The sequence below is a fragment of the Bubalus kerabau genome, chromosome 21 (genome assembly GCF_029407905.1).
Source record: "Bubalus kerabau isolate K-KA32 ecotype Philippines breed swamp buffalo chromosome 21, PCC_UOA_SB_1v2, whole genome shotgun sequence".
Taxonomy (NCBI): domain Eukaryota; kingdom Metazoa; phylum Chordata; class Mammalia; order Artiodactyla; family Bovidae; genus Bubalus; species Bubalus kerabau.
This window is the reverse complement of record NC_073644.1, coordinates 20,213,080-20,239,513: the sequence shown is the minus strand read 5'-3', so window position 1 is coordinate 20,239,513 and position 26,434 is coordinate 20,213,080. Positions and strand designations below refer to the sequence as shown.

At 37.5% G+C, this 26,434-nt stretch overlaps 2 long non-coding RNA genes across 2 annotated transcripts in view; both read right to left on the bottom strand.

The window, feature by feature from the left end:
* Positions 1–733: 733 nt before the first annotated feature.
* Positions 734–20,923, bottom strand: LOC129635729 (uncharacterized). Its single transcript, XR_008706431.1, has 3 exons — positions 20,855–20,923; positions 7,263–7,420; positions 734–916 (listed from the first exon to the last, which is right to left on the bottom strand). It is a non-coding gene; the product is annotated as an uncharacterized LOC129635729 (long non-coding RNA).
* A 45-nt stretch (positions 20,924–20,968) lies between these two features.
* LOC129636176 (uncharacterized) overlaps positions 20,969–26,434 on the bottom strand; it is a 98,491-nt gene continuing 93,025 nt past the window's right edge. The window contains exon 3 of the long non-coding RNA XR_008706713.1: positions 20,969–20,998. This is a non-coding gene — a long non-coding RNA (uncharacterized LOC129636176). The remainder of the gene's footprint in view (positions 20,999–26,434) is intronic.

Below are 26,434 nucleotides of genomic sequence, written 5' to 3'. Positions count from 1 at the left end.
CTTGAGAATAGTCCAGTGCTAAAACTGGAAAGGGATTCCCCCATGGCTCAGCGGTAAATAATCTGCCATCAATGCAGGAGATGTGGGTTCCTTTCCTGGCTCAGAAAGATCACCTGGAGAAGGTATGACAACCCACTCTAATATTCTTGACTGGAGAATCCCATGGACAGAGGAGAAGGTATGACAACCCACTCTAATATTCTTGACTGGAGAATCCCATGGACAGAGGAGGCTGGCGAGCTACACCTTATAGGGTTGCAAAGAGTCAGACATGACTACAGCGACTGAGCATGCATGCGTGTAAAGCCACAAAGGATTGTAGATAGATGAATTGTGTAAGATCCCAGATTTGCAAATCTATTTGTCCTACCATGAGGTCTTACCCATGGTCAACGTGTGATGGCACAGGCATGGATGTCCCATAAGGGTAAGTCCACCATCAAACAACCACCAGGAACCTGTGGCAGATGCTATCAAACAGTTTAATCACTCTTAAATCTTTTTCCCCCCATGGCACTGAAAAGTCCAATTGAAAACTAGTTGATTTCTCTGCTACTTTGCTCTTTATCATTTCAGACCATTTAGAGAACATTTATTTAACTGTTAAGTATATGCAATTGAGCACTGAGTACTTTTTAATATGATTCTTATACAAAAAAAGTATACACACATACTTATATACACATACGCTTTACACACACACTTACATACACATATGCATTATGTATTCAAAGTCACAGTGAAGAACTGAAATAACTTTTACTTTATTTCTGGATCTGAGAACCATCTTCTCCCAAAATACTGTAGAAATTGTGCACAGTGTATTTATCAGTCTCTAGACATGAGCAGTTTAGAAATTGAATCTTGTTGTAAGTATTCACCTTGGTCAAGGCATTTGATTTAGACCATATCTCTCCTGAAAGAAATAATACATATTAATTAAATCAAGTTTATCTTTATTTTATCTATATAGATTGATAATAGACAGATTAACCTTCTTTCTTGTCCTTGGCTGCATTCAAGGACTTTTTTTTTATTACTGATTTGAGGATATGAGTCAATAACTTGAGTTCCAGGCTCCCCTTCCAACTCCCCCAGGGTCCTTGAATAGGATCTTGTTAGCACCTGAAAAGTCTGGCACACACTAAGGCAATTAGCTTCTTTTCACACCTAAATTTACCTCCACCCCATGGAAACTTGCAGCTGTTCTCCTGCAATTGTTACTCAAATGATCTCTCTGGTAAACACTGAATCATGAGGCTGAGGCAACATGACATTATTGGCCTCTTAGGGACCTGGTCCTATTTCCTTAAAAATGTTATTTAAACTACCTTTACTTGGGGAGTCATCTTCCACATTGAGCACTGGGTACTTTGAGTATTTTTAATTATGCCATTTAACATAATAATAGAGAAAAATAAACCTTTTTGAGCTGTTTACTTCTAAGTTGAGGTTTTTCAATTGTTTTTAAACTGACTTTTAATTGTTGATTAGCAAGCATTTATTTCACCAAAGCTTTTAATTAATTGTCAATGCATCAAATGCTATACAAAATGCTATATCTTTGACTGTGGGAAGTAAAAAGTAGTCAAAATCTTATTTTTACCTATTAGAATATAGGTACACACACACTCTGCCTATGTGTAATATAAGCAGAATGATAGCTTTTATTGTGATATCTGAGAAGTACTCTAGACTCCTTAAATGGATCCTAGAATTTCCAAACTAAATAATATTTTTGAAAATTGTGTCATCAAAATTGATCAAATAATAAACTGAAATGGAAACGCCTGGATCAGACCTTGAAATATGAAGGCATTTTTCCATATTTTTGAGGTTCAGATCCAACATCCTTTAGTCAGGTACCTTCACATGAATAAAATATAGAGACAGGGTATTTTAAGTGGAAGGTTGGTTTTGGTGGAGTCATTCAAGTGGAACTCTAGACCAGAACTGGTAGCTCAGATGGTAAAGAGTCTGCCTGCAATGTGGGAAACCCAGGTTCGATCTCTGGGTCAGGAAGACCCCCTGGAGAAGGAAATGGCAACCCACTCCAGTATTCTTGTCTAGAAAATCCCATGGATGAAGGAGCCTGGCAGGCTACAGTCCATGGGGTCGCAAAGAGTCAGACAAGACTGAGTGACTAACACACTTTCACTTTTACTTTCTAAACAGGTACTAGACAGGACAGCGAATATCACCTAATAGTACAAGGCAGGTTTTCCTTCTGGTGAATATTCCTCAAGGGTGAGAAAATACAAGAGTTAGAACATGTTTAAGCATAATAATCGGAGAAGGCAATGGCACCCCACTCCAGTACTCTTGCCTGGAAAATCCCATGGATGGAGGAGCCTGGAAGGCTGCAGTCCATGGGGTTGCTGAGGGTCGGACACGACTGAGCGACTTCACTTTTACTTTTCACTTTCATGCATTGGAAAAGGAAATGGCAACCCACTCCAGTGTTCTTGCCTGGAAAATCCCAGGGACGGGGGAGCCTGGTGGGTTGCCGTCTATGGGGTCGCACAGAGTCAGACACAACTGAAGTGGCTTAGCAGCATCAAGCATAATAATGCACATGAAAAACCAAAATAGAAAATTTTGATTATCCAAGGAAGGCATGAGTGGCCCTGGATGCCTGAGAAGAAAATCACAGTGTACAAGAGTGTTAAGCTACAGAATCAGTGACTGAATGCTACCCTTCTTCAGAAATCCTTGCCTGCTGCTGCTGCTGCTGCTAAGTCACTTCAGTCGTGTCTGGCTCCGTGCGACCCCATAGACGGCAGCCCACCAGGCTCCGCCATCTCTGGGATTCTCCAGGCAAGAACACTGGAGTGAGCTGCCATTTCCTTCTCCAATGCATGAAGGTGAAAAGTGAAAGTGAAGTCGCTCAGTCGTGTCCGACCCTCAGCGACCCCATGGACTGCAGCCTTCCAGGCTCCTCCGTCCATGGGATTTTCCAGGCAAGAGTACTGGAGTGGGGTGCCATTGCCTTCTTGGAAAATCCTTGACTAAGCTCTGTCAAAAGTTTTAAATTCTATTCCTTGAAGGTCTTGAAGACCATTGGCTTAGTATGTCAGAGTGTGTCAGGGTTTATAAATGGATCCTTCTCATTTAATTTTTTATATTAAGTGAACAGAGTTAATCATGGTCAATTAAGCAAACAGTTAATCACGGTCAATTAAAAAAGGATGTAAGTGTTACAGGAAAGGGGAACCCCTTCAGGGCCCAAAAGTGGGCTCTTGTCTAACACTTGGAAATGAATTTTTTGAGGAGATACATGTACTGACAAAGAAAGACACTTTATTGGAAAGGGCACCCGGGTGGAGAGCACTAGGGTAGGCAGCCCTGGAAAACTGCTCTGCCACATAGCTCGCAGCCTCAGGTTTTATGGTGATGAGATTAGTTTCCTGGTAGTCTTTGGTCAATCATTCTGACCCAGAGTCCTTCCTGGTGGCACACACATTGCTCAGCCAAAATGGATCCCAGCGATAAGGATTCTGGGAGGTGGTTGGACATATGGTGTCTCTTTTTGACCTTTCCCAAACTCTTCTGGTTGGTGGTGGCTTATTAGTTCTGTGTTCCTTACTAAGACCTCCTGTAGTAAAACAGCTTATGCCAGAGTGGTCACTTTCAGTCAGTGTACTTCTCTTAACTCAAATACCAGTCTTGTGGGTAGCTATAGTTGGAAGACAAGGAAAGATTAGGAGGTATTAAACCTGAAAAACTGTTAAAAGAGGATTACTGGTAATACAAACTTGACAAGTAGTTGAGAATAAGCTGAAACTTAGAAAAAATACAGAAGTTGTGAACATTTTGTTCAAAACTCTGAAAAATTGAGTCATTAATTTTTAGTACTATGCAGAAGTATAATTTAGATATGTAATAATGTCTATAACATAAGGAATTTCTATTCCTTTTAAACATATGCTTTAAGTGAATTATTCTATATTAACACAAAGTTAAAGCAACTAATTTACTGAGTGCTCTGAGTGTGCTAGTCACTCAGTAGTGTCCAGCTATTTGTGACCCCATGGACTGTAGCCCTCCCAGATCTTCTGTCCATGAAATTCTCCAGGCTAGAATGCTGGAATGGGTAGCCATTTCCTTCTTCAGGGGATCATCCTGACCCAGGGATTGAACTCAGGTCTCCTGCATTGTGAGGGAACTCTCTACCATCTGAGCCACCAGGGAAGTCCAATTTACTGTAGTGGTATATAAATAATTGTATTTTATATATTCTAAGGAAAGTGTTGTTATCATATTGTGTCGATCTTCTTTCTCTCCCTTTTCCCTTGTTTCCTCGCTTCTCTTTTTTTTTTCACCTTTTCTGTTTTTCACACTTTCCTTCTTTATTCTTTCTTTTTTCTTATTTTTCCCATATAAATAATTCTTTTTTTTTTTCTTGTTTTAAGGAAATACTTAACTGAACATAAAGCCAATAGGCATGGTTCAAATTGAAAATTTATTTAAAATTTGTAATAAAGTACAGCTCCTTACAATACTAAAAATTGCATCAACATTTCTGTATTATACTTAAATCTTCTTTCTTCATTTCCAGTTTTTACAGTGTAACTTCCTGAAGAGTATGGGGAAGGAGTAAAATGCATATCCTAGTGTTAAATCTGATCTTGTGTCATATCTTCTTACATTGAGATATCATTTGATTAAAACCTACAAATGTCTTTATCATCATCTGCACAGTTTTGAGTTATGGTCCCTTTATGGAGCTTCTTGGGAAAGTCTCTTCATCTTAGCCAGTATTCCTAACTTCTTATCTGAAAAGAGGACATGTAAATTTTATACATTGGGTAAAAAGAGTGTAAAAAAAGCTTAAATAGCATACAATTGTTATCTCACAGTCTTGGTGGGTCAAAAGTCTGGACATAGCTTAGCTGAATCCTTTGTTTTGATTTCACAAAGCTGTAGTCAAGGTATCTTTTGACCAGATTACATTATCATCTGGCAGTTCAACTGGGGAAAATCCACTTCCAAGCTCACTCAGTTATTGGCAAGTTCATTTCTTTGTGTGTGTACAGTCTGAGAGGCCCAGCTTTCTTCTAGCTGTCACCTGGAGGCCATCCTCGACTCTGCAGCTCCCTGCCTTGTCCTCTTCACCGTAGACAGTTTACAACATAGCAGATTGCTTCTTTAGTAAGAGAGTGAAAGCAAGTACAAGTCTGGCCAGACAGAGTATATAAAACCTGATATAATCATGGGAAGTATATCCTACTATTTTGCAAACTCTACTAGTTGGAAGAAAGGCACGGTTTGCATCCACACTTGAAAGGCGAAGGCTACACAAGAGCGTGTACATTAGGAGGTGGGAGTCATGGGGCCACTTAAAGTCTGTCCACCACAGACTGGATATGGTTTAACATTCAGAGTCTTCAATCTTGGAAAACAAGTAATCAGCATGGTTTCATCCATCACAGCCCAGCTGATCATCCCATCCATTTCACAAAGATCCCCAGAGGTAAGAAATATAGTGCTATAAAATAAAGATGATATTGGAGGGCAACCTGTTTGGTGACTGGTGAGTGATGAAGTTGCTGTTCATCTTGCTATTATTTGTGGTGTGAGCTTCTCATTTCTAATCCTAGCCATGATTCAGGGTCTATTAATGATGACAGGCCTAATTCCTCTTTAACTTCTTCCTCAACTTTCAAAATGTAGATGATGATATACATCAATCTTAGAAAGGCAGTATGAGCTTTAGCATGTAAAGAATTCAGCCCAATTTTGTACAGAAATAATTTTGAGTAAGAATTCAGCAGAAAGCAACATAAATCTTTAAAGAGCTGGCATAAAACAGTGCTGGGGAGGTGATAGAGTTCTAATTTAATACAGAGAAGTGAAGGCTAAGGGGTGATTTAATCTTCATCTACAAATATAGGAGAAATCTCTGTAAGAAATCAATTATTTTGCATATTCAAGGAAGCCCAAATTAGATTGAATTAAAGAAATAGGGAATTTTGTTTAGCCAATTTTTTTTTTTTTTTTTTAAGTTTTAAAGAAATTCTGCTGTGTTTTCTAGGGGAGCTAAATTGGCATGTGTTTTAGGATGAACTGGAAATGTTCTTGACATTCTTTTTTTCTTTTTTTTGTATCTTATTTTTTAGTATACATTACCTAAAAGTGCAAATTTCCTTCTAAACTAAAAAAATAAGCAATTTTATTTCCTTATGCAAGAAAAATGAGGCAGACTGTTCTGAATTTTGATACTATAAGCCAGGTTTGTTTGAAAAGTCACATCATGCTAACCACAGAAGGTAGCTGAACATAGAATGGTATAAAACTACACATTAGGACACAAATTCACTCTGAATTTTGTGTTTGCATCAGTGAACAAACTGAAGTTGTGGCTATGCTTAAATATGAAATAATCATCATTAAAAGGCTTTAAGTTGAGCTAAAAAAATTCAATAAACACAAACAGAAAGAAAGGAAGAAAAGAGAAAACAACCAAACTGGTTATTTCACCAAACTGATTGGTTGGTAAGTGGTTAAGACTATTGTTGGGGAGGAAGAAATTTTTTTCTACTCTTCTGGGTTCTTCTGACTTGCCTAAGAATTAAATTGACATGAGACACATTAATAGGAGAAAATCAAGGCAAAATTTAATAAAATGCATACAATGGACAGACCCAGAAAAAGTGAGTAACCTTCCAAAATGACTGAAGCCCTCACTTTAAATTTCATCTTCAGCTAAAGACACAAGAGGATGATGGAGGTAGTGCTTTGAGAACTCAAAAGGTAGGAAGACAACCCTGGTCTCTAAGAATTCCTCCCTCTATCCCTAGCCCTTATTCAATGCAGAGACCTCTGGTGATAGAATTATTACTGTGATAGCCCCTCTCTCTATATTTTTAGGGGGAAAGTTAGGATGAAGATCGAAGTTTCTTTTTGAGTCTTTTGGGCCTGAATTGTACTCAGTTTGAAATAAGCTATATGCCAAAGAGGCACTTAGGGGTGGCAATTTTTGTTCCCTTACTCTGTTCATTCTAGAATAATGATTATCATCATGGACTTTGACTGTGAATGTCACCAAGTTTATCTCCCAACATATATATGTTTCACTTCATTACCTTGGGCATATCTTCATCCAAATTCTTCTGAAATCATCTCATTGACTAAAACTTCAACTGTTCCTCAGTTAATTTATTTCATGTTGTATGCTGAGAAAGTTCTTTCTTTTCTTGATCCTTATTTCCCTCCCCTGCCCCCCCATAGGACTATTGTTTCCTCTGGAGTTTATTTTTTACCTTAACATAGATGACATTTTGCAAAATGAAGAAGATCACCAAGATATGCCTTTAATATTTTCATTTTTCAATCATCATCTTGAGTTCTTCAATGGCTTAATTTATTAAGCAGTCTTAAGTTCTTCCAGAAGCTTTCCCCACACCTGACACTGTATATGCTAGAGAAGAGATAAGAGCATAATGGGCTAAAGTGCTTATTAGACATGGATGGAGTGTTGACTTGCTTATGAATTTAACTTCAAAACCAGTTGCTTAATCAGTTCATCACAAAGACACAGACTGGCTCATAAAACAACAGATGAGTGAGCACACAATAAAATCTAAGCTGTAAAGGCTATTAAACACTAAAGATATATTATAGAGTAGAACTTGCTTAGGTAAGAACATCCTGCCCAGAGCCACACCATGATGATTAATGCTTGCATGTGTGAACTTTATGAAAAAGATAATGAATTGAATGTGTTCTTAAAAGATGCCATTTTAGACCTGTTTGGCTTTCTCTCCTCCCTTGGGAATCAACTGACCACACTCTGTTAGTTTAAACAAATGAACATTTAATGTTGGCCATTCTGCCAACCAACTTGGGGAAAAATGGAGTCATTTATCAAGGGGGAAAAAATAGGAAACAAAATGAAGTGTCTTCTATTCTGGGAAGAAGGTAAAAACAAAGCTAAAAAAGGAGGCTGCCACAGATTATGACTACAGATATAAAAGAGGCAGAACTTTAGGTTTGCTTTCATACTTTGGGTTCTGCCTATTCTGGTATGAGGGAGCTGATTTTAATCACATCATGAGTCTTTCTTGTACCTTAATGATTGCCTTCTTTGGCAACTTTAATGCTAGCCACTATAAACACATCTGCTTTTTCTTGGTAAATATCAAATAGATTGCAAATGATAGTAAAATAATTAGGACATTTATAGGTAGAAAATGCAACTTGAGGGTCATTTGTGATAATAGACTGAAAGTTATCTTAGATATATATCTAATATTTAACATAAATTCATTAATCACCTGATATTTATTATACTTAGTACTATTCTAATAACTGAATAGAATAAAGGGGAATACAAGTCACAACCTCTGTCCTCAGGAGTTTATAATATTTTCAGAAGAGAAAACATGTACCTAAGAATATATGCATACATTCATATGTACATAAATTATATAAATGAGATCTATAGGTTAAGAGAAAGAAAGGAGCCATCCTTGTTGTATAAAATGTATTGAGAGAGACTGAAGAAACCACTGATTTTTTTCTGTATTATATTATTGATTATGTATATGCTGTATTAAAGCTAGTAAAATTGTATATATAGTTATGAGTGAGTGAAGTCTCTCAGTCGTGTCCGACTCTGCGACCCTATGGACTATAGCCTACCAGGCTTCTCCTTCCATGGGATTTTCCAGGCAAGGGTACCGGAGTGGGTTGCCATTTCCTTCTCCATGGGATCTTCCTGATCTAGGAATCAAATCCGGATCTCCTGCATTGCAGGCAGATGCTTTACCCTTATATGTATATACAATCATGAGCATACACACAAAATTGATGAATAGTTCAAATCTGTTCAGCATCAAGATAGAGGTTTTCACTCCAATACAGTCATTGCACTCACACCAAGTATGAAAAGAAGGACCAGGTTAATGAATAAGAAAAGGAAATCAAAGAGTAAATGCAACACAAAGGCTTTTTTCCTGGTAGATGATGATGTTTCACCTTCAGTGAGCAAAAAAGTAGATATATAAGTAGCTTGGGAAATTTTTCTGAAATTTATTATGTACTTATTTTTTCATTATGATCCATTCACACATTTCCTGGGAGTAAGGCAGCTTGAATATCAAAGCCAGATTTTTGTCCTCTAATTATCAGACTCATCCATGATCTTGCCTTACTGTGGCTAGATAAAGGATGGAGGGAACCAAGGTCTGAGCTAAGCTGAGGAAGGTGTTTTGGTATTTCCCATGAACAGAAAAACAGAGAAGTATTGTTCAGAGAGAGAATTTTCTTGAGCAGTAGTGAACATTAATTAAACACTAATTAATTAAACATAAACATTAATTACATTAGTAAAACCAAGAGAAGTTAGAACTCAGACAGGGTAAACAAGTCAAAACAAAGCATGAAAATCAGCAAAATGATTTTAAATTCAAGAGTAAGGGTATGTAAATACATAGAATAAATGCACCTAGGTGATGTTAGGATATTCTCTTAAAGCTGCCCCAGAATGTTCTGTGGTTCCTTTATGAGCAACTAGCTAGTTCTTAGTGGGATGTGCCATATTTCTAGAGGAACTAAACGAAGGCAAATGAATATTAAAGGATCTATATGTGTTTTTCTATAGGAAAAAAAATGTTAATATCTGCTTGCTTTTCTTTTGGCATACTCATGTAAATAGAGTGTAAAAACATGAGAAGAAAATAGCATATTAAAAGATGTTTTTATAGCTGTATTACTAATAAGAAAATATGAGAAACATCTTTTATATCTGAAACAATAAAATATCTAAGAAAATACTGCATAGGCCCACAATGAAAATCTCAAGACTGACACACTTAAAGTCTATGTTAAAATATGAAAAATGTTTTGCATAATAAAAAGGATTGTCAAAGTAAATGCTTGTTTTCTTCCTTAGACTAAATATGTCATGGTTACCGTAGATGAATATTTTGTTCCCTTCTAGGTGGTGGGGATAATGTCTTACTCATCCTTCTACCCCTCTTAAGAGTTGACTCCATGTCTGCTAGACTAAACTGAAAATTGAGACTATAGCAAATGAAATGTGTTATGTTACAGAAGTGGGAATTTTATTTTTACTTCTACATTTTATTTTATTTTCATTATATTCTGTTAAAAGCTATATGATTATATTTCATTGTTGGTATCTCTAGTTGTTGAAACTCAACATTAAAAAACAAGATCATGGCATCTGGTCCCATCACTTTATTGCAATAGAAGGGGAAAAAAAAATGGAAGCAGTGACAGATTTCATTTTGGGGGGGCTCCAAAATCACTGAGGATGGTGACTGTAGCCATGATGTTTAAAGACACTTCCTCCTTAGAAAGAACGCTATGACAAACCTAGGCAGTGTATTAAAAAGTAGACACATTATGTTGCTGACAAAAGTTCACATAGTTAAAGCTACGGTTTTTCCAATATTCATGTATAGATGTGAGAGTTGGACCATAAAGAAGGTTGGGTGCAGAACTGATGCTTTCAAATTGTGGTGCTGCAGAAGACTCTTGAGAGTCCCTTGGGCTACAAGAACATCAAATCAATAAATTCTAAAGGAAATAAACACTGAATATTCATTGGGAAGGACTGATCTTGAAGCTGAAGCCCCAATATTTTGGCCACCTGTTGCGAATAATTGGCTCATTGGGAAAGACCCTGATGCTGGGAAAGACTGAAGGCAGGAGGAGAAGGGGATGACAGAAGATGAAATGGTTGGATGGCATCACTGACTCGAGGGACATAGTGGTGACAGTGATTTAGTTGCTAAGTCATGTCTGACTTTTGCAACCCCATGGACTGTAGCCTGCCAGGCTCCTCTGTCCATGGGATTCTCCAGGCAAGAATACTGAAGTAGGTTGCCATTTCCTTATCCACTGGATGGGCATGAATCTGATCAAACTCCAGGAGACGGTGGAGGATAGAGGACCTTGGCACTCTGCACTCCAGAGTGTCACAGAGTCGGGCACAACTTAATGACTGAACAATAAAATCCATCTCTAGATTGGTCATGCCAGAAGTCAGAGAAGGATGTTTTATTCAGAGATATAATCAATCTCTTATTGGTCTGTAGGACATGGAGGTCGTTTTAGGAGTGATCATGATTTGTTTCCTTGGAAGATCCATTTGGCTATCATTTTTATAGCTAAGCTCCTGAGAGGCAGTGTGAGAGAAGGAGAGGTGGGCAATAAGAATCAAAAGCACTAGAAATGTTTTCTGCTGGGCATGAGAAGAACTGAGGAAAGACAAAGCTGCTTGTATTTTTAAGCTGAGGTGGATGCCTTAGAGCACCACTTCTAGATCTAGTGATCCAGGCTCTTCTAGAACCAAGTTGTCAAGTTGAAAAATCCAGGCCTCCCACCAACTCCAGCTCACTTGTATCTCCCTGCCCCAAGATTACTGGTCTGTACCCACTGCATCCAATCTTCCCATGGTCACTTTCCTCTTTCTAGATTCCAGGATGACCTCAACTCTCAATGCTGAGGCTGTTTCTACCTACCTTCCTGGTTTTCTCTGGTTTCTCAAACCACTTGAAGAAAGACTGAGGTTGTGCCATTTCACTTTTACATCCCAGCACAGCTCAGACATCTAGCACCAATACTGGTGCCTCCATCCTTCAAGGGAAGAAAATGTTTGCCCCCACACAGACGTTATAGAGGAAACTCTCACCACACTGCACTGTCATATCTGATAATCATTTAATCACTGACTAAATCTAAGATGCTGAGATCAGAGGATTCAATAACTCTGGGAGACTTTAAAAAACCTTTCCAAATTAAGCATTTATTGTTACTTCATTGCTCCCTTGCTACTTAATTTTCCTGAGTCTCATTTTAGGAGAAATTTGCTCCTTTAGGCTTCCACACTTCATCTCAATCAATACACTATTCTCCCTAGAGGTCCCAAATTATTCTTTTCAAATGTCTTTTTTATCTACCCTTGGAAACAACACAAGCAAATGAAGTTTGACTTCCAGCTGTCAAATCAAGTGTGGAGGCAAACCCTGTGAGTGTGAATCACTTGATCCTGCCTTGTTCAATCTGGGTAATGTGGCACAGTCCCAAGAATCCTCCTCTACCACCAGATAGAGAAAGGAGTCAAAGACAAATGCTATCATTTCAAAACACTGGACATTTTTTTTTTTTCTTTTAATAGTAAATTATCCGTTAACACAAGCTAGAAGCTAACTGGTAAGTCCTTATTTATGCTCCCTGGACTTCTTTGGTAAGTCAAGGTTTGTTTGGAAATGGGATGTTTGAAATACACTACCTGTTCTTGGAGTTAATAATTAAACTTGGACCTTCTTATAATTCCATCTGTTGGAATCCATACTCTGGAAAACATAGTAACAAATTTTATCTTGTTTTCTTTTAGGGACTGAAGCTCCCTGGTTGAGACAGGCTAATGTTCAAAGTATAAGCTATTGTTCACATTGTTGCCTATGGAAAGGTAGTATAATTTGGGAATCTTGGGGATCATTAAAAGGTATTACTTATATATTGGTTTATTGACTGCTTCTGTTCAAAACAAAATTTTATTTCCTTTTGAGCTTGATTTCAAGGCAATTTAATGAATTTTTTAACACACATACAAACACACACACTCCTGGGTTATTATTTTACAGTTGAATCTGATAGCTCATGTTTACCTGCTTTTGTTTGAAGGACCAATTTCTCTACTTCTTGTGTAGCTTCCAGAGAAGTCTGTGTTGTGTAAAATGCAAAATAAAAAAAGAAATGAATAAGAACCCTGTGTTTTGCCCTGATGATGGTTCTTTAGTGGCAGTGGTAATGGTATATGAAGTTTTAAAAACCAAAATGCCTGACCACGTTCAGAGAGGTTATCCAGATGAGCTTTATGTGCTTTCCAAGGTACAGTTTTTTTTTTTCAAACTGGATCGTGAAACAGAGACAGCAAATCTTTATGTTCCATCCTCCGCTGTTTCAAATCCACTGCCTCCATCAAAGCACACCTTGAGCTCCACCTCCCACATTGTGTTCCCTACTGGTGCCAATCTTCCAGAGAACTCCATTTCCCCTTTGTAAACGCTCGATGTGCTGACCTATTTAAAAATATAACTCAGGTGCCTGGTGAACCATGATGCCTGCCAGCTCTTCAGATAAAGAGGATCCACTTATTAATCTGCTCTGTCTCCATCTGCCTGTTCAATTGGGATTGACTGCTTGCTGTCCAGACTGATACCAGGGAAATCTGATTGAGGACAAGAATCTCTTTGTACATTTCCCCCACTGATACTGCACAACAGGTCTGTTGCAGCCAGGGAGTTAAGCTGATGTGACATGATGTCAGATGGCCTGCCATTGTACGTCAGAAATTAAAAAGAAAATATTCTTTCAAACTGGAATTCCTTATGTGATTTTTATTTCCTTGGGCTTTGAGCAGATTGAGTATTGAATTGCTTGACTGGAGCCCATGGATAATTTAATACCTGCAACATTCGTCCCCGGGTGAAATTCAGCCACATTTGACTTGTTCAGCATGGAGCCTCAGTTCTAAACATTTCATGGAAATCTTGTAAATATTGATTGACAAAATCCCAAAGAAATACTTTTTCTAACTCTGATTCTAAAAAGCTCCAGAAGGAAAGACTTGATTTCTGTTTTTAATCCTCACTACTCCACATCCACTGGTGTAAGAAATAGATACAAATTTTGAACCTTATTGTATCTTTCTCAAATTAAGACCGTCAATTATTGCCACTTCAAACAGTAAAATAAACTGCCTTTATATGATCTATTAAACTAGAATTTAATAAAAATAACAAGAACATAGGCAGGAATAGCAAATAAATAAACAAAATCAGAACTTATTAGTGGGATCAAAATAGTACTGATTATTTCTTGGGAAGATTTTTTTGTCAATTGACTACGTTTATGTTAACTCTCCAGAAGAATGCAAACACGGTGTATGTATATATGGTTTTCAAGCGCTAAAGTTATTAGCATCCTGTTCTCATGAAATTCAGATTGTATATGTGTTTTTTGTCAATAAGGGAGTGGAACTAAATTTAGAGCTTATCTAGAGCCAAGACTGAATGACTTGCACAATTTCTGAAAACAACATTTATTAATTAAAAATCAATAGAGAAAAGAGACACAAGTAAATAATAGTAATCTTACAAGGATTTGTGCTCAGTTCAGTTCAGTCACTCAGTTGTGTCCGACTCTTTGTGACCCCATGAATTGCATCATGTCAGGCCTCCCTGTCCATCACCAACTCCTGGAGTTCACTCAAACTCATGTCCATCGAGTCAGTGATGCCATCCAGCCATCTCATCCTCTGTCGTCCCCTTCTCCTCCTGCCCCCAATCCCTCCCAGCATCAGAGTCTTTTCCAATGAGTCAACTCCTTGCATGAGATGGCCAAAGTACTGGAGTTTCAGCTTTAGCATCATTCCTTCCAAAGAACACCAAGGACTGATCTCCTTCAGAATGAACTGGTTGGATCTCCTTGCAGTCGCAAGGGACTCTCAGGAGTCTTCTCCAACACCACAGTTCAAAAGCATCAATTCTTCGGTGCTAAGCTTTCTTCACAGTTCAACTCTCACATCCATACATGACCACTGGAAAAACCATAGCCTTGACTAGACGGACCTTTGTTGGCAAAGTAGTGTCTCTACTTTTCAATATGCTATCCAGGTTGGTCATAACTTTCCTTCCAAGAAGTAAGCGTCTTAAGTGACAAGAAACAGAATATTATTACTTTTTTACTATTCAGATTTTACTCTTCAGTCAAAGCTAATCATTTGTGAGAAGAATGAAAGAGCTGGTTTAAAACTAAATATTAAAAAAAAAAAAAAAAGATAATGGCATCTGGCCCCATTGTTTCATGGCAAATGGAAGGGGAAAAGGTGGAAGCAGTGACAGACTTTCTCTTCCTGAGCTCTAAAATCACTACGGATAGTGACTGCAGCCATGACATCAGAAGAGGATTGCTTCTTGGCAGAAAAGCTGTGACAAAACTAGATGATGTGTTGGGAAGCAGAGGCATCACTCTGGTGACAAAGGTCCCTATAGTCAAGACTGGTCTTCCCAGTGGCCACATATGGTTGTGAGAGCTTGACCGTAAAGAGGCAGAGCACCAAAAAATCAATGCTTTTGAACTGTGGTCTGGAGAAGACTCCTGAGCATCCCTTAGACAGCAAGATAAAACCAGTCAATCTTATGGGAAATCAACCCTGAATACTCATTGAAAGAACTGCTGCTGAAGCTGAAACTCCAGTATTTTGGTCATCTGATGTGAACAGCCAACTTATTGGTAAAGTCCCTGATGCTTGGAAAGATTGAGGGCAGAAGGAAAAGAGGGTGTCAGAGGAGGAGATGGCTGGATGTCATCACTGATGAAATGGGCATGACCTTACCCAAACTTTGGATGATGGTGAAGGACAGGGAGGCCTGGCATGCCGCAGCCATAGGGTTGCAAACAGTCAGACTCAACTGGGCGACTGAACAATAACGCTCATTTGTTAATTTGTGTCAGCTCTAGTGCTTACAAATTCACATGTGAATAAGATGTGTGCCTGATCCTTACTTTTCACTATGCTTTGTGTGTGTGCTAAGTCACTTCAGTCGTGTACAACTCTGTGCAGCACTATGGACTGTAGCCTGCCATGCTCTTCTGTCCATGGGATTCTCCAGGTAAGGATACTGGAGTGGGTTGCCATGCCCTTCTCCAGGGAATCTTCCCAAACCAGGGATGGAATGTGCATCTCTTGAGTCTCCTGCATTGGCAGGTGGTGTTTTTTTTTTTTTTTTTTAACCACTAATGCCACCTGGGAAGCCCCTATTATACATTAAATGGTATGAAATATAAATACTGTTGAAGAAAATAAAATTTTACTCATTCAATGTAAATACTGAATAAATTAACAGGCTTCTTTTTGATATCCACTTGTCATGAGAGTGTACGTATCTATGTGTGCTTGTGTGGGACTGGTTTTGGTAAACACGTGAGGTATTTGAAACACTGGAGAGGAGAAAAACCTAGTTAAACAGATGAAAGCCAATACCAAGTTAAAAGTGACATAAGTTGTTTCGAGTTTTTTTCAAAAAAATCAAAAAGTATTTTAACAAGCAATAATTGTAGAATATTTTCTCAAATTAATGAAAGGAAATTCTTCACCATAAATATTTAACACTAAAATTTAAGAACCACCCCAAAAAAATTAATGAAAAAAAATTTAGTTTTGATTTTTTTCTTTATTTTTAGTTCAGTTTTAATTAACATAATATTATATTAATTTGAAGTGTACAGTGCTGTGATTTGAAATATTTGTATGTATTGCAAACTGATCACCATAATGAATCTAGTTAACATCTGACACCATAGATGGTTACTCTTTTTTTCCTGTGATGAGAACATTCAACATCTCTTGCTAGTTTTACATATGGAATACAGTACTATTAACTATAGTCACTGTGTTGTAGATTGTATCACCATAACTTTCTCATTTCATACTTGGAACTCTGCGTCTTTTGACCCCTTTTATTTATTTTGTTCATCTCCATGACCCACCTCAGGCAACCATTAATCTCTTCTCTATTCTTATGAGATGAAAACTTTTGTTTTGTTCTGTCTTGTTTGTTTTGTTATGCTTTGCTTTAGATTCTGCATGCGGGTGAAACCATATGGTAATTTTCTTTTTCTGTCCAATTTCTTTCACTTGGCCTAAAGCATTCAAGGTCTATGTATGTTGTCACAAAAGGCAAGGTTTCAGTATTTTTCATGGATGGATAAAATTTCATTTCATATATACATATATGTGTGTGTGTGTGTGTGTATCAGCATATCACAATTTATGTATCCATTATCCATTAATGGACAGTTAGGTTGTTGCCATTATTTTGGCTATTGTAAATAATACTGTAATAAACATGTAATTGCCTGTATATTTTCAAATTAATGTTTTGTTTTCTTCAGATAAGTAGCCAGAAATAGAATTTCCAAATCATACGATAGTTCTATTTTTAATCTTTTGAAGAAGCTCCATACTGTTTTCCATAGCAGTTGCACCAATTTACATTCCCATCAACAGTACACAAAAGTTTGCTTTTCTCCACATGCTATAGCTCTTCTAAGTGTTAGGTGATATCTCATTGCAATTTTGATTTGCACTTCCCTGTTCTAATCTTGCCATATTGACTGAAAATTGACTGGGATGTTGAGTGTTCTTTATCTCCATAGACTCCCCACTGCATTTTCCCCCTAATGTAAAGTAGAACAGGTAGTTCATTTAAGTGCATACTCTTTATATTAAACAGGAGTTTAATCTTGCATTTCTGGATCTTTTCTGAAAAAACTAAGCTGAATAGAAGAAACACGGGAAAAGAGTATCGTTTAGAGTTGTCCCTAAAGTCATACAAGTCAACTCCAAGCATTCAGCTCTTTGTTTTCTTATGGGACATGAGTCATAGCAGAATCCCCAGTGAAAACTGCAGGGGAAACAAAATTACAAAAATAATGGCAAATGGGAGCGATCACATCATTAGAATTATTAAAATCTATAGGTTCTTTAGGGGAAAAAAATGTCTTTGAGCCAGAAACAACTTTCAGAATAGTCTAGAACAAAAGTATTCAATCTATAAACTATAAAACTATGCATTATTCTATAAACTATTAAAAATGCACAAAAGTGTGTAGGAAGCAAAAGATTTACTTGTATTTTGTAGGATGAAGTTAAGATACAATACGCCATTAACTTTAGCATCCCAAAGTAAAAGCCAGTATGTTCCATCTTGTATAACACACAAAATTATACTCCTTGGTAATCAGTGATCGTGAAGGATTCAATATGCCAAGTGTCTATTTGGAAGCAGGGACATAACAATCTAAGCCAGGTAAGTGAAATATAATTTTTAAAATAAATCTAGAGAGAAAATTATTTTAGTCTCCTAAGGAATGAAACTACTGAAAGAAGTAAATGCTATTTCCTGGAGAGGGAGTGTTAGAGAAAGAAATGAGAAAATAAAAGTTGCTCAATATCAATATGACATTTGGTTTAAGGAAAATGTGTGCAGGAAAAGTTACTTGTATCTTTAAATATTTCTCTCATCCACATGATATCATTCTTCTAGTCTTATTTTTCTCAAATTAAATTTCTTCCTTATCAAAAAGCTTGCTTTAAGCTAAGCAAAGCTGGGAGGCCAGTGAATAGTTGATAAGGAGATCATTATAACAACTCAAATAGAAGATATAAAACAATCCATTTCAAAGAGTAAGGACTATTTCCTATCAACATTTACAATATGATTGATTATTTAGCAATTCCTCTTCCCCTTTTCCTCTATTCTTATCCCTCAAATACTCTGTAGTAGAGAAATTTGACCTTGCTGAGAGAAGTAATAATACAACATATCTGCACCATCCATGTGATTAATACAGCCCTCTAAAAGGAGCACCTGACCGGTAAAATACAACTCAAATGCATGAGCACACTGAGGAACTCTTTGCCTTGTTCACCTTCTTCCTAAATAATTCATCAGTTTAACGATAATGACATTCAAATATCATAATTACAGCTGACTCTTTAAAAAACATCAATTCCAAGGCCCAAAATGGAGTAACCAGCCCCCACTCCTTTTCTCACCATTAGCTGTTAATGCCAAAATATGATCTTTATTCATTTCACTGACATAATATAAAACCCAATGCAGATTTCCCATTTTTCATAAAATTTTCATCTGCACTATTAGTTTCACTGATAGCAGACTGCAAAATGTTGTTAAGCTACAAGATGGAAGACACTGCAAAAACCTCAGCATGTTAAGAAGCCATAAAATTTTATTCAGTTCATTTACTGCTACAGTCCAGTAACCCTATAGTAAGAGTGTGCTATTTTTATTGTGTATTTATTTAAAGCTTGAATATTTTGTTCCCTGGACTAGACATCTAACTTGGTTAATCTGGGGTCCTAATACACGGAGTTGTATTCTACTTCAGTGTTTATCATTGCCTTGAAAGTGTTTTTGTATTTTGGTTATTATGGAAAGGATAATAACAGAATATTGCAAAAAAAAAAAAAAAAAAAAAAAAGCTTAGCTATGGTTAGGTGGCTCGTTTGTGCTCAGAATTAAACTATCAGTGTATGAACCTCACATGATGCTGAGGAGAAACACTCCTATTGCCTTCTTTTTTTCATCTTATGTCTCTTCCAGTGCAAGTCTAGGGTACAGGGCCATCTGACAGTGTATCAGACCTTGTACTGGATAGTCTGGCACTTGGCCGGAGATGCTTGACTGCTCACACAATCCTGCAGAAGTCAGCCGCATTTTTGCATTCACTGCTTTGTCAGTATGTCTGAGCAGTTTGACATAAGTAGGTGAGATCTTTTTTTTTTTTTTAGAATAGCAGGAAGCAGAGCCTGTTTTAGGTCTACTCATGAAATCATAGCCATCTAAAGCTATCTTGTCTGTTTTCATACCAAGGTCCATTATACGATACTATACTATGTCATACCATTATTATATGAACACTGTAGTCTAAGGACATAAGATAGAGAAAGAAGGCCATGCACACCGATTTTGCCAATTCATGGAATGCATCTAAATATCCCAAGGAGCTTTCACAGACTTTTCTAATCATGGGTCAATGACTGGACACCAGTGGTAACTTCACTGTGGGAGAAAAAAAGCTTAAGTAAAGCTAGAAAAGAAAAGAAGGAGAGTGGAAGGAGCAGTTGGTACCAGTAGGTACCCAGGTTCACTCCCTTAGGACCAGCAAATTGATAGCATCAAGCTTAGCAAACTCCCAGGAAACCCAGGGCTGTGCATATTTACTTAGGCCCCAGGAATAACTGTTCCCTGCTCAGTCCCAATTAAAGGCCGCATGCAAACTCCAGGTGCAGTAAACAGATAAACTAGTAACAAAAAGTACAATAGCAAACAGGCCAGACGAATGATGTACAACATCCATAATACATTCCTTCTGTGGCTGTGACTCGGGAACTGAGAAGACAAGCCTGTCCCTACTTGGTCCCCTCGTCTATAATACAGGCTGATAAGACAACCCATGCCAGCTTCAGTGTTTTCTCTTGAAAGTGCAAAATATGGGCTTGATAAAAGCAAAGTGTGCATTTTTAAAGGCACATGAGAGAGATTTAAATCACCTGAGATAGACTGTTTTTATTCATTCCAAAGAGGTACAAAGGCTCTGTCTGAGTAGCATTAAAGAGTAAAGGTTCAAAAGGAATATGTGAGAGGCCCCAGGAGACGGGAAACATAAGAATGCATTAAAATGAGCCAGAGAATGTGTCCCAAAATAGCCAAATAATGACTATTCCTAGTTACTATCTTGTTAGCATCGATTGTGGAATATTTGAGGGCCTAGGAGAATCAGTGTATATGGTAAACAATCATCTCCTAAACTTAAATGTCAGAGATACGATACAGAATAATGAATATAAAATCTAGACAAAACTAATGACCAAACAAGATAAACAAATTAAAGCAGATAAGCCATGAAGGGTGAGTGACTAACGATTGAGGTAGGCATCATCCCAGTGAAAATTTGTCCATTTGAACAGCCTTTGCTGCATGGTGTCAACACGGGCTGACAGCTGAGTCCCACATATCTCCCTTTAGCTTCCATGATAATAAATCTAGGCTATGGATGTGAGATGCAGGAGACAGGTATTCAAGCAGTGGTGGGGAAGCCCATTTCCAAATTGTACAGTTTCATGATCATCCATATACTGTTCCTAGAGATGAAAGGTTATGTCTTTTGCATACTATACACCTGGTACAGGGGTCTTGTGCTCAGTCTCCCCCTAAAAATAATTTCCAGTTTTTTTTTCTTTTCTTTCTTTCTTTGCTTTACTTTTTAAAAAGAATATTAGAAATCTTACATGGTATCTCTTCAATTCTTTGTTATTTTTTGCATCTTCCCTATTTTTCTATTTTGAATTGATTTGTGAACTTCTTCTTGCAGCTAAATGAGTCAGCAGAGATGGGATGTTGATGGATCTCATTGGACTCAGGTCAACATTGTTCTGAAATAAAAAGAGTCAGTATGCTTTAATGGGACACTCCATCATAGGAAAAGCTCTGCTCCCAGGTTCCAATCACAATCACTTAGCAACTCCTTACATTCTAAAAGAGCATTATTGGGAAATACCAAGATTTTGATCCAGTATGATCTCTACAGTGTCTTTTGGTTTTATATATATATTTTTTTGCCCTGGTCTCTTGATATCTTGTATCCTTTAATTACAATGTTTATGATCCTCCTTCCCACTCCATACCTCCCCTCATTTTCACATTTATCTTATTACATCTTCCTTTATTCTGTTGTCTTCAAAACAGACATGTTGTGATCTCATCTTAAAATAAGTTTCTTTTAAATAGGTGTTATCACAATGGAAAAGATGTCATAATAACTGAAAATGTGTGGATAATAAAAAGTGACTGAGAGCACTTCTCATTTTAAAGATATTTGCTTTGAGCAGGAAACTCTCCATTATATATAGGTGGAGATGCAAACAAATTATGTATTTATATATATTACATGGGTATAAACAAATTTATATCTAATAGTGGAAATTTCAGATGCAATGTCAGGCAATTGGCAGGCAGGAATTTATTTAAATCAGAGCTGCTTTCCTGAAGGCTTTGTGGGAAATACCTATTTTGCCTGCAAATAAAGCTTGCCCAAATTGATGTTTTGTGAACATTCATTCTCACATTTTTTAAAAAATGAAAGGTCTTAGGAGTTTCGAAGAAATGAAACTATTGCCAATAGCATTATTGGAGGACACTTTAAATTATAACATTTAGACAGTAAATGAAATATATAATTTATTTTAGTTTAGTTTGGCATTGTTCTAGCAATTTCACACCTAATACAGTTTTGTAAATCTCTCATATTTGGTGATAAAATTGTCCCTAATAGCAAAATGGATAACTATCGTTTATCATGTTATATTGTGCATGGGGTCCATTTAATTACTAAAGGTGGTGCAAAAGTTGTTCTTTACTTTAAGTGACCAATGAAACCTTCTAGGACCAAGAAGATATTCAGATTTTAACCTCAAGTCATTGCCTATTATTGAGGAAGATGGAATTACCATATACTTCTTCCTTGGCGGAGGTGGAAGCTGCAATCACCCATACCATCTGCTGTGCCTGCACGAACACTTCAGGCCAAGTGGAAAGGTCAACACAGAAACATGAGGAGGAAGCTCCCCCTGTCTCTCTGAAGTAGACCATGTGATTTGGTCTCTGTTCACCCAGTTGGGAATAAGAACTTGGGGATACAGTTGAGGTCAAATGTTTTAGTTTGACACCATCCTGCTATGTGGAATCCTGTTGAATTCCTTAACTGAATGTTATTTGAAATGAGTTGATTAAACAAAATGGTTGATGAAAAGGTTCATGGGAAAATTTTCCAGAAGCCACCAATGGCATGAAAACAATGGGTACTTATTCCAGAAAAACAATTCTCCATGGTCATACATATTTCCCCATATGTTATAATAAAACACACTGAATGAAGTAAATACATGATAGATATATTTTAGTGAATAAAATATGAAAATGATGATAGAGTACTGCTTATCCCATAGCATGAGAAAGTAATAGATTCATTTACATCCCAGGCTGGCACAGACCTAGAGCTTGATCTAGCAGGGATGGGAACACATATGACAAGGCACATTTTCCTCTTGCCTAGCTGCAGCAACATTTGCAAATGCTGTGAAGTACATGTTGGACCTTAAGCATGTCATGTTCATGGACAACAGGAATTAGTGCTCTCTGTATTTATCCAAAATACAGGATTAGTTTCAGCCATCTTTTATACTCTTGGGGAAATCTTCCTTGAAGTGACAATAATTTAACCTCATTTTCTTTTGAGCTTCTACACTCTTATCTCTGAAAGCCAATAGCTTATGTTATGTTTTTTCCTCTTGGTCACTGTACTCTTTGGAATAGGTTATGTTATGCATTATGTAACAAACAACCTCCAAATCTCAGAGTCTTATAACAAATTTAATTTCTTGCTCATCTTGCGGTTTTACTAAAAATCTTCTGGAGGTTTTGTCTTGCCTTTTCCTCACTCTGGAACCCAGTCTGACTTAGTCTCTACCTTCCTGAAAATATTGTCATGGCATTAGCTCTTGAATCATTTGTCTTGAAATAATCTCACTGCCTCTCACATTTTACCTTCCTACACCTGCATCATGGTCAAATCCAACTCAACATATACTGCGATATGCCAGAAAGAAGCAGCAGAGTTATAGGCTGAGCAGTTCTAATGACAAGCAGTCATGTTGAATTTGACTCCTCTAGGATTTCCTTACAGAGAAGGCAATGGCAACCCACTCCAGTACTCTTGCCTGGAAACTCCCATGGATGGAGGAGCCTGGTAGGCTTCAGTCCATGGGCTCGCGAAGAGTCAGACACGACTGAGCGACTTCACTTTCACTTTTCACTTTCATGCATTGGAGAAGGAAACGGCAACCCACTCCAGTGTTCTTGCCTGGAGAATCCCAGGGACAGCAGAGCCTGGTGGGCTGCCGTCTATGGGGTAGCACAGAGTCAGACACGACTGAAGTGACTTAGCAGCAGCAGCAGGATTTGCTTAAGGTTTTGACTGAATGGTCCCTCTCCTTCCATAGCTTCAGCTCCTCTTTGGGCTGTTCTCATTGCTTATGTCAGTGACCTTTTTCTTGCTCCAAAATGCTTCAGTGTTTTGCAATGAGACCTTACTGCATGGTTATGTCTTGTAAGAAATTTGAGTGAAGATTTTTAAGAATTTTGCAAGAAGAGTTGAGTCAGAGGTGAAGAAGGGAAAGGTAAAGGTGATTAAAGATATAGAGAAGAGAGGGAATGAAAGAGGAAAGGGAATAAAAAGAAGGAAAAGGAAAGAGAGAAAAGTCTTTAGAGGAAAAAATGTTGAAAGGAAAGAAAAATCAATGGGAAATGAACTCTGAAAGCAAACCTTGCACATTTTTGCATGCTTAGAACTCCCTGGTGAAAAAAACAGTATGAAAACCTATAAGACATTATTTAAATCTTATGATGTTGTGCCTTAGGACTGAAACCAAGTCCTAAGCTTATCATCTCTAGGTCCCTGTACACTTAAAGAGAAAAAAAAATGTTTTTCAAACTGGCAATAGAGAAAAGTTCTGAATCTCAAAGCAACAAATGAAAACATACACACTAACTTGTCAGATTTTTTCTCTTCCCTAGAGCTCACTTTTTCTGAGAAGGAAAACAAAAATGTAAGAACCCAGCTGAGAACTGAATTTTTCTTCAACTCTACAGAGAAGAGTTAGAATATGGATGGCCCCAAACTTCAAATACCAGGAGACAAAAATGACACTTTAATAAGTGGGAGAATTCTTGGCTGTATTCTTTGGTTGTGGGGTTTTCTTTCTCTAGGCATCTTTTTTTCTCTCTGATGGGTGGCTTTTCAGGGTTGTGTGTGTATATGTATGTGCACACATGAATGCATGAGTGTGAGAGAGAGGTGTTGAGGGAATTTGGTGTCCTGGAGTTTGCTTACACATACTCATACAAGGCAAATTATCCATGAAAGGAGTATTTGTATCCATGAAAGTAATATTTACTCCATAGAAATAAGCAAGGCCACAAACACAATGCATGCTTGTTAGTTTTCCACAGGGTTGGTTGCCATATTATCAGAACATTCTTGGAAGAAATAGACAGTAGAATAAAAATAAAAGACAACAAAAGAATGTAAAGAAAGAAAAAAGAAAGACATTCCAAAGAGAAAGAGAAAAACAAGTGGGTTTGGAAGAAGTTTAAAATTTGAGTCCATTCTAAAGGAGATCAGTCCTGGGTGTTCTTTGGAAGGAATGATGCTAAAGCTGAAACTCCAGTACTTTGGCCACCTCATGCGAAGAGTTGACTCTGAAGCTGGGAGGGATTGGGGGCAGGAGGAGAAGGGGACAAGAGAGGATGAGATGGCTGGATGGCATCACCGACTCGATGGACGTGAGTCTGAGTGAACTCTGGGAGTTGGTGACAGACAGGGAGGCCTGGCGTGCTGCAATTCATGGGGTCACAAAGAGTCAGACACGACTGAGCAACTGAACTGAACTGAACTGAAACCTTCCTTTGGTAAGTAAATGAGTTTCATTTGTGAATTTGGTCTGAAAGTTTTGGGGTTTTCATTGTTTGTTTTGACCAGTAATAATGAAGTAAGAGTCAAAAAACTAAACATGGTTCCTGGGAGGCAGAGGCAGCCTTCTGCTGGTAGAGTGAACCTAGAAAGGTGAAAATCAGGAGCAAATGCTATGCTCCTGATGCAGGTTCCTGGTCTGATTGAACTTCACTTTTTTTTTTTTTTTTTATTGATTTGTATTAGAGTGCAATTGATTTAAATGTTGTGTTAGTTTCTACTGTATAGCAAAGTGAATCAGCTCTACATATAATCCCCTTTTTTGGATAGGCTACCCATTTCAGTATTCTTGGGCTTCCCTTGTGGAGCAGCTGGTAAAAAGAATCTGCCTGCAATGTGGGAGATCTGGGTTCATTCCCTGGGTTGGGAAGATCCCCTGGAGAAGGGAAAGGCTGCTCACTCCAGTATTCTGGCCTGGAGAATCCCATGAACTGTATATTCCATGGGGTCGCAAAGAGTCAGACACAACTGAGCGACTTTCGCTTCACTTCACATTAGGTCATCTCAGAGCACTGAGTAGGGTTCTCTGAGCTGTACAGTATGTTCTCATTACTTATGCATTTTATACATGGTATCAATAGTGTATATATGTCAATCCCTGTCTAGCAATTCATCTTACTTCTTTCCTTCCCTGTCCCTCCTGGTGTCCATATATTTGTTCTCTAGGGCTGTGTCTCTATTTCTGTCTTGCAGATTAGATCATCTATACCATTTTTCTGGATTCTATGTATGAGATTTAGAAGCATTTATTCTTCTATCTGAAAGACAAGTAGATAACTCACACCATCTGGTTTCAGAAACAGTGAAGACCAAATTCAATGAAGTTCATAATTCCACCATGGAAACTTCTCTGCTTTAAGGATTTGATCTTTATATTTAAGATGTAAAATCTCTGACTTATTAACACTTTAAACATTTACATTTAAGTTTGAATGAGCAGCTGATTTTTTTAGATGGGAAAAAAATGACTGAAACATCCAAATATCAAATTTGTTCTTTTTTTTTTTTTTAAACACTGAAAATGAATGACCCTAAATGAATCTGGGTCATTCAGATTCCCCCACTTATTAATATAAAAAGTTAACAAAAGGAGAGAAAATACAAGTCAGTGTGCAGGATGGTATTGATTTTAGTATCGAATAAATAAAAATTAAAGAACAAATTGTAGGCTATTACTTCGTTTATCCTATTTTTTTTTTAACATGCTGAGAAATTTTATCAAGGCAAGGAACAGAGATGGAGATTAGCCTAGCCCTCTAAAGGATGTGTATGTTTTCCAAAT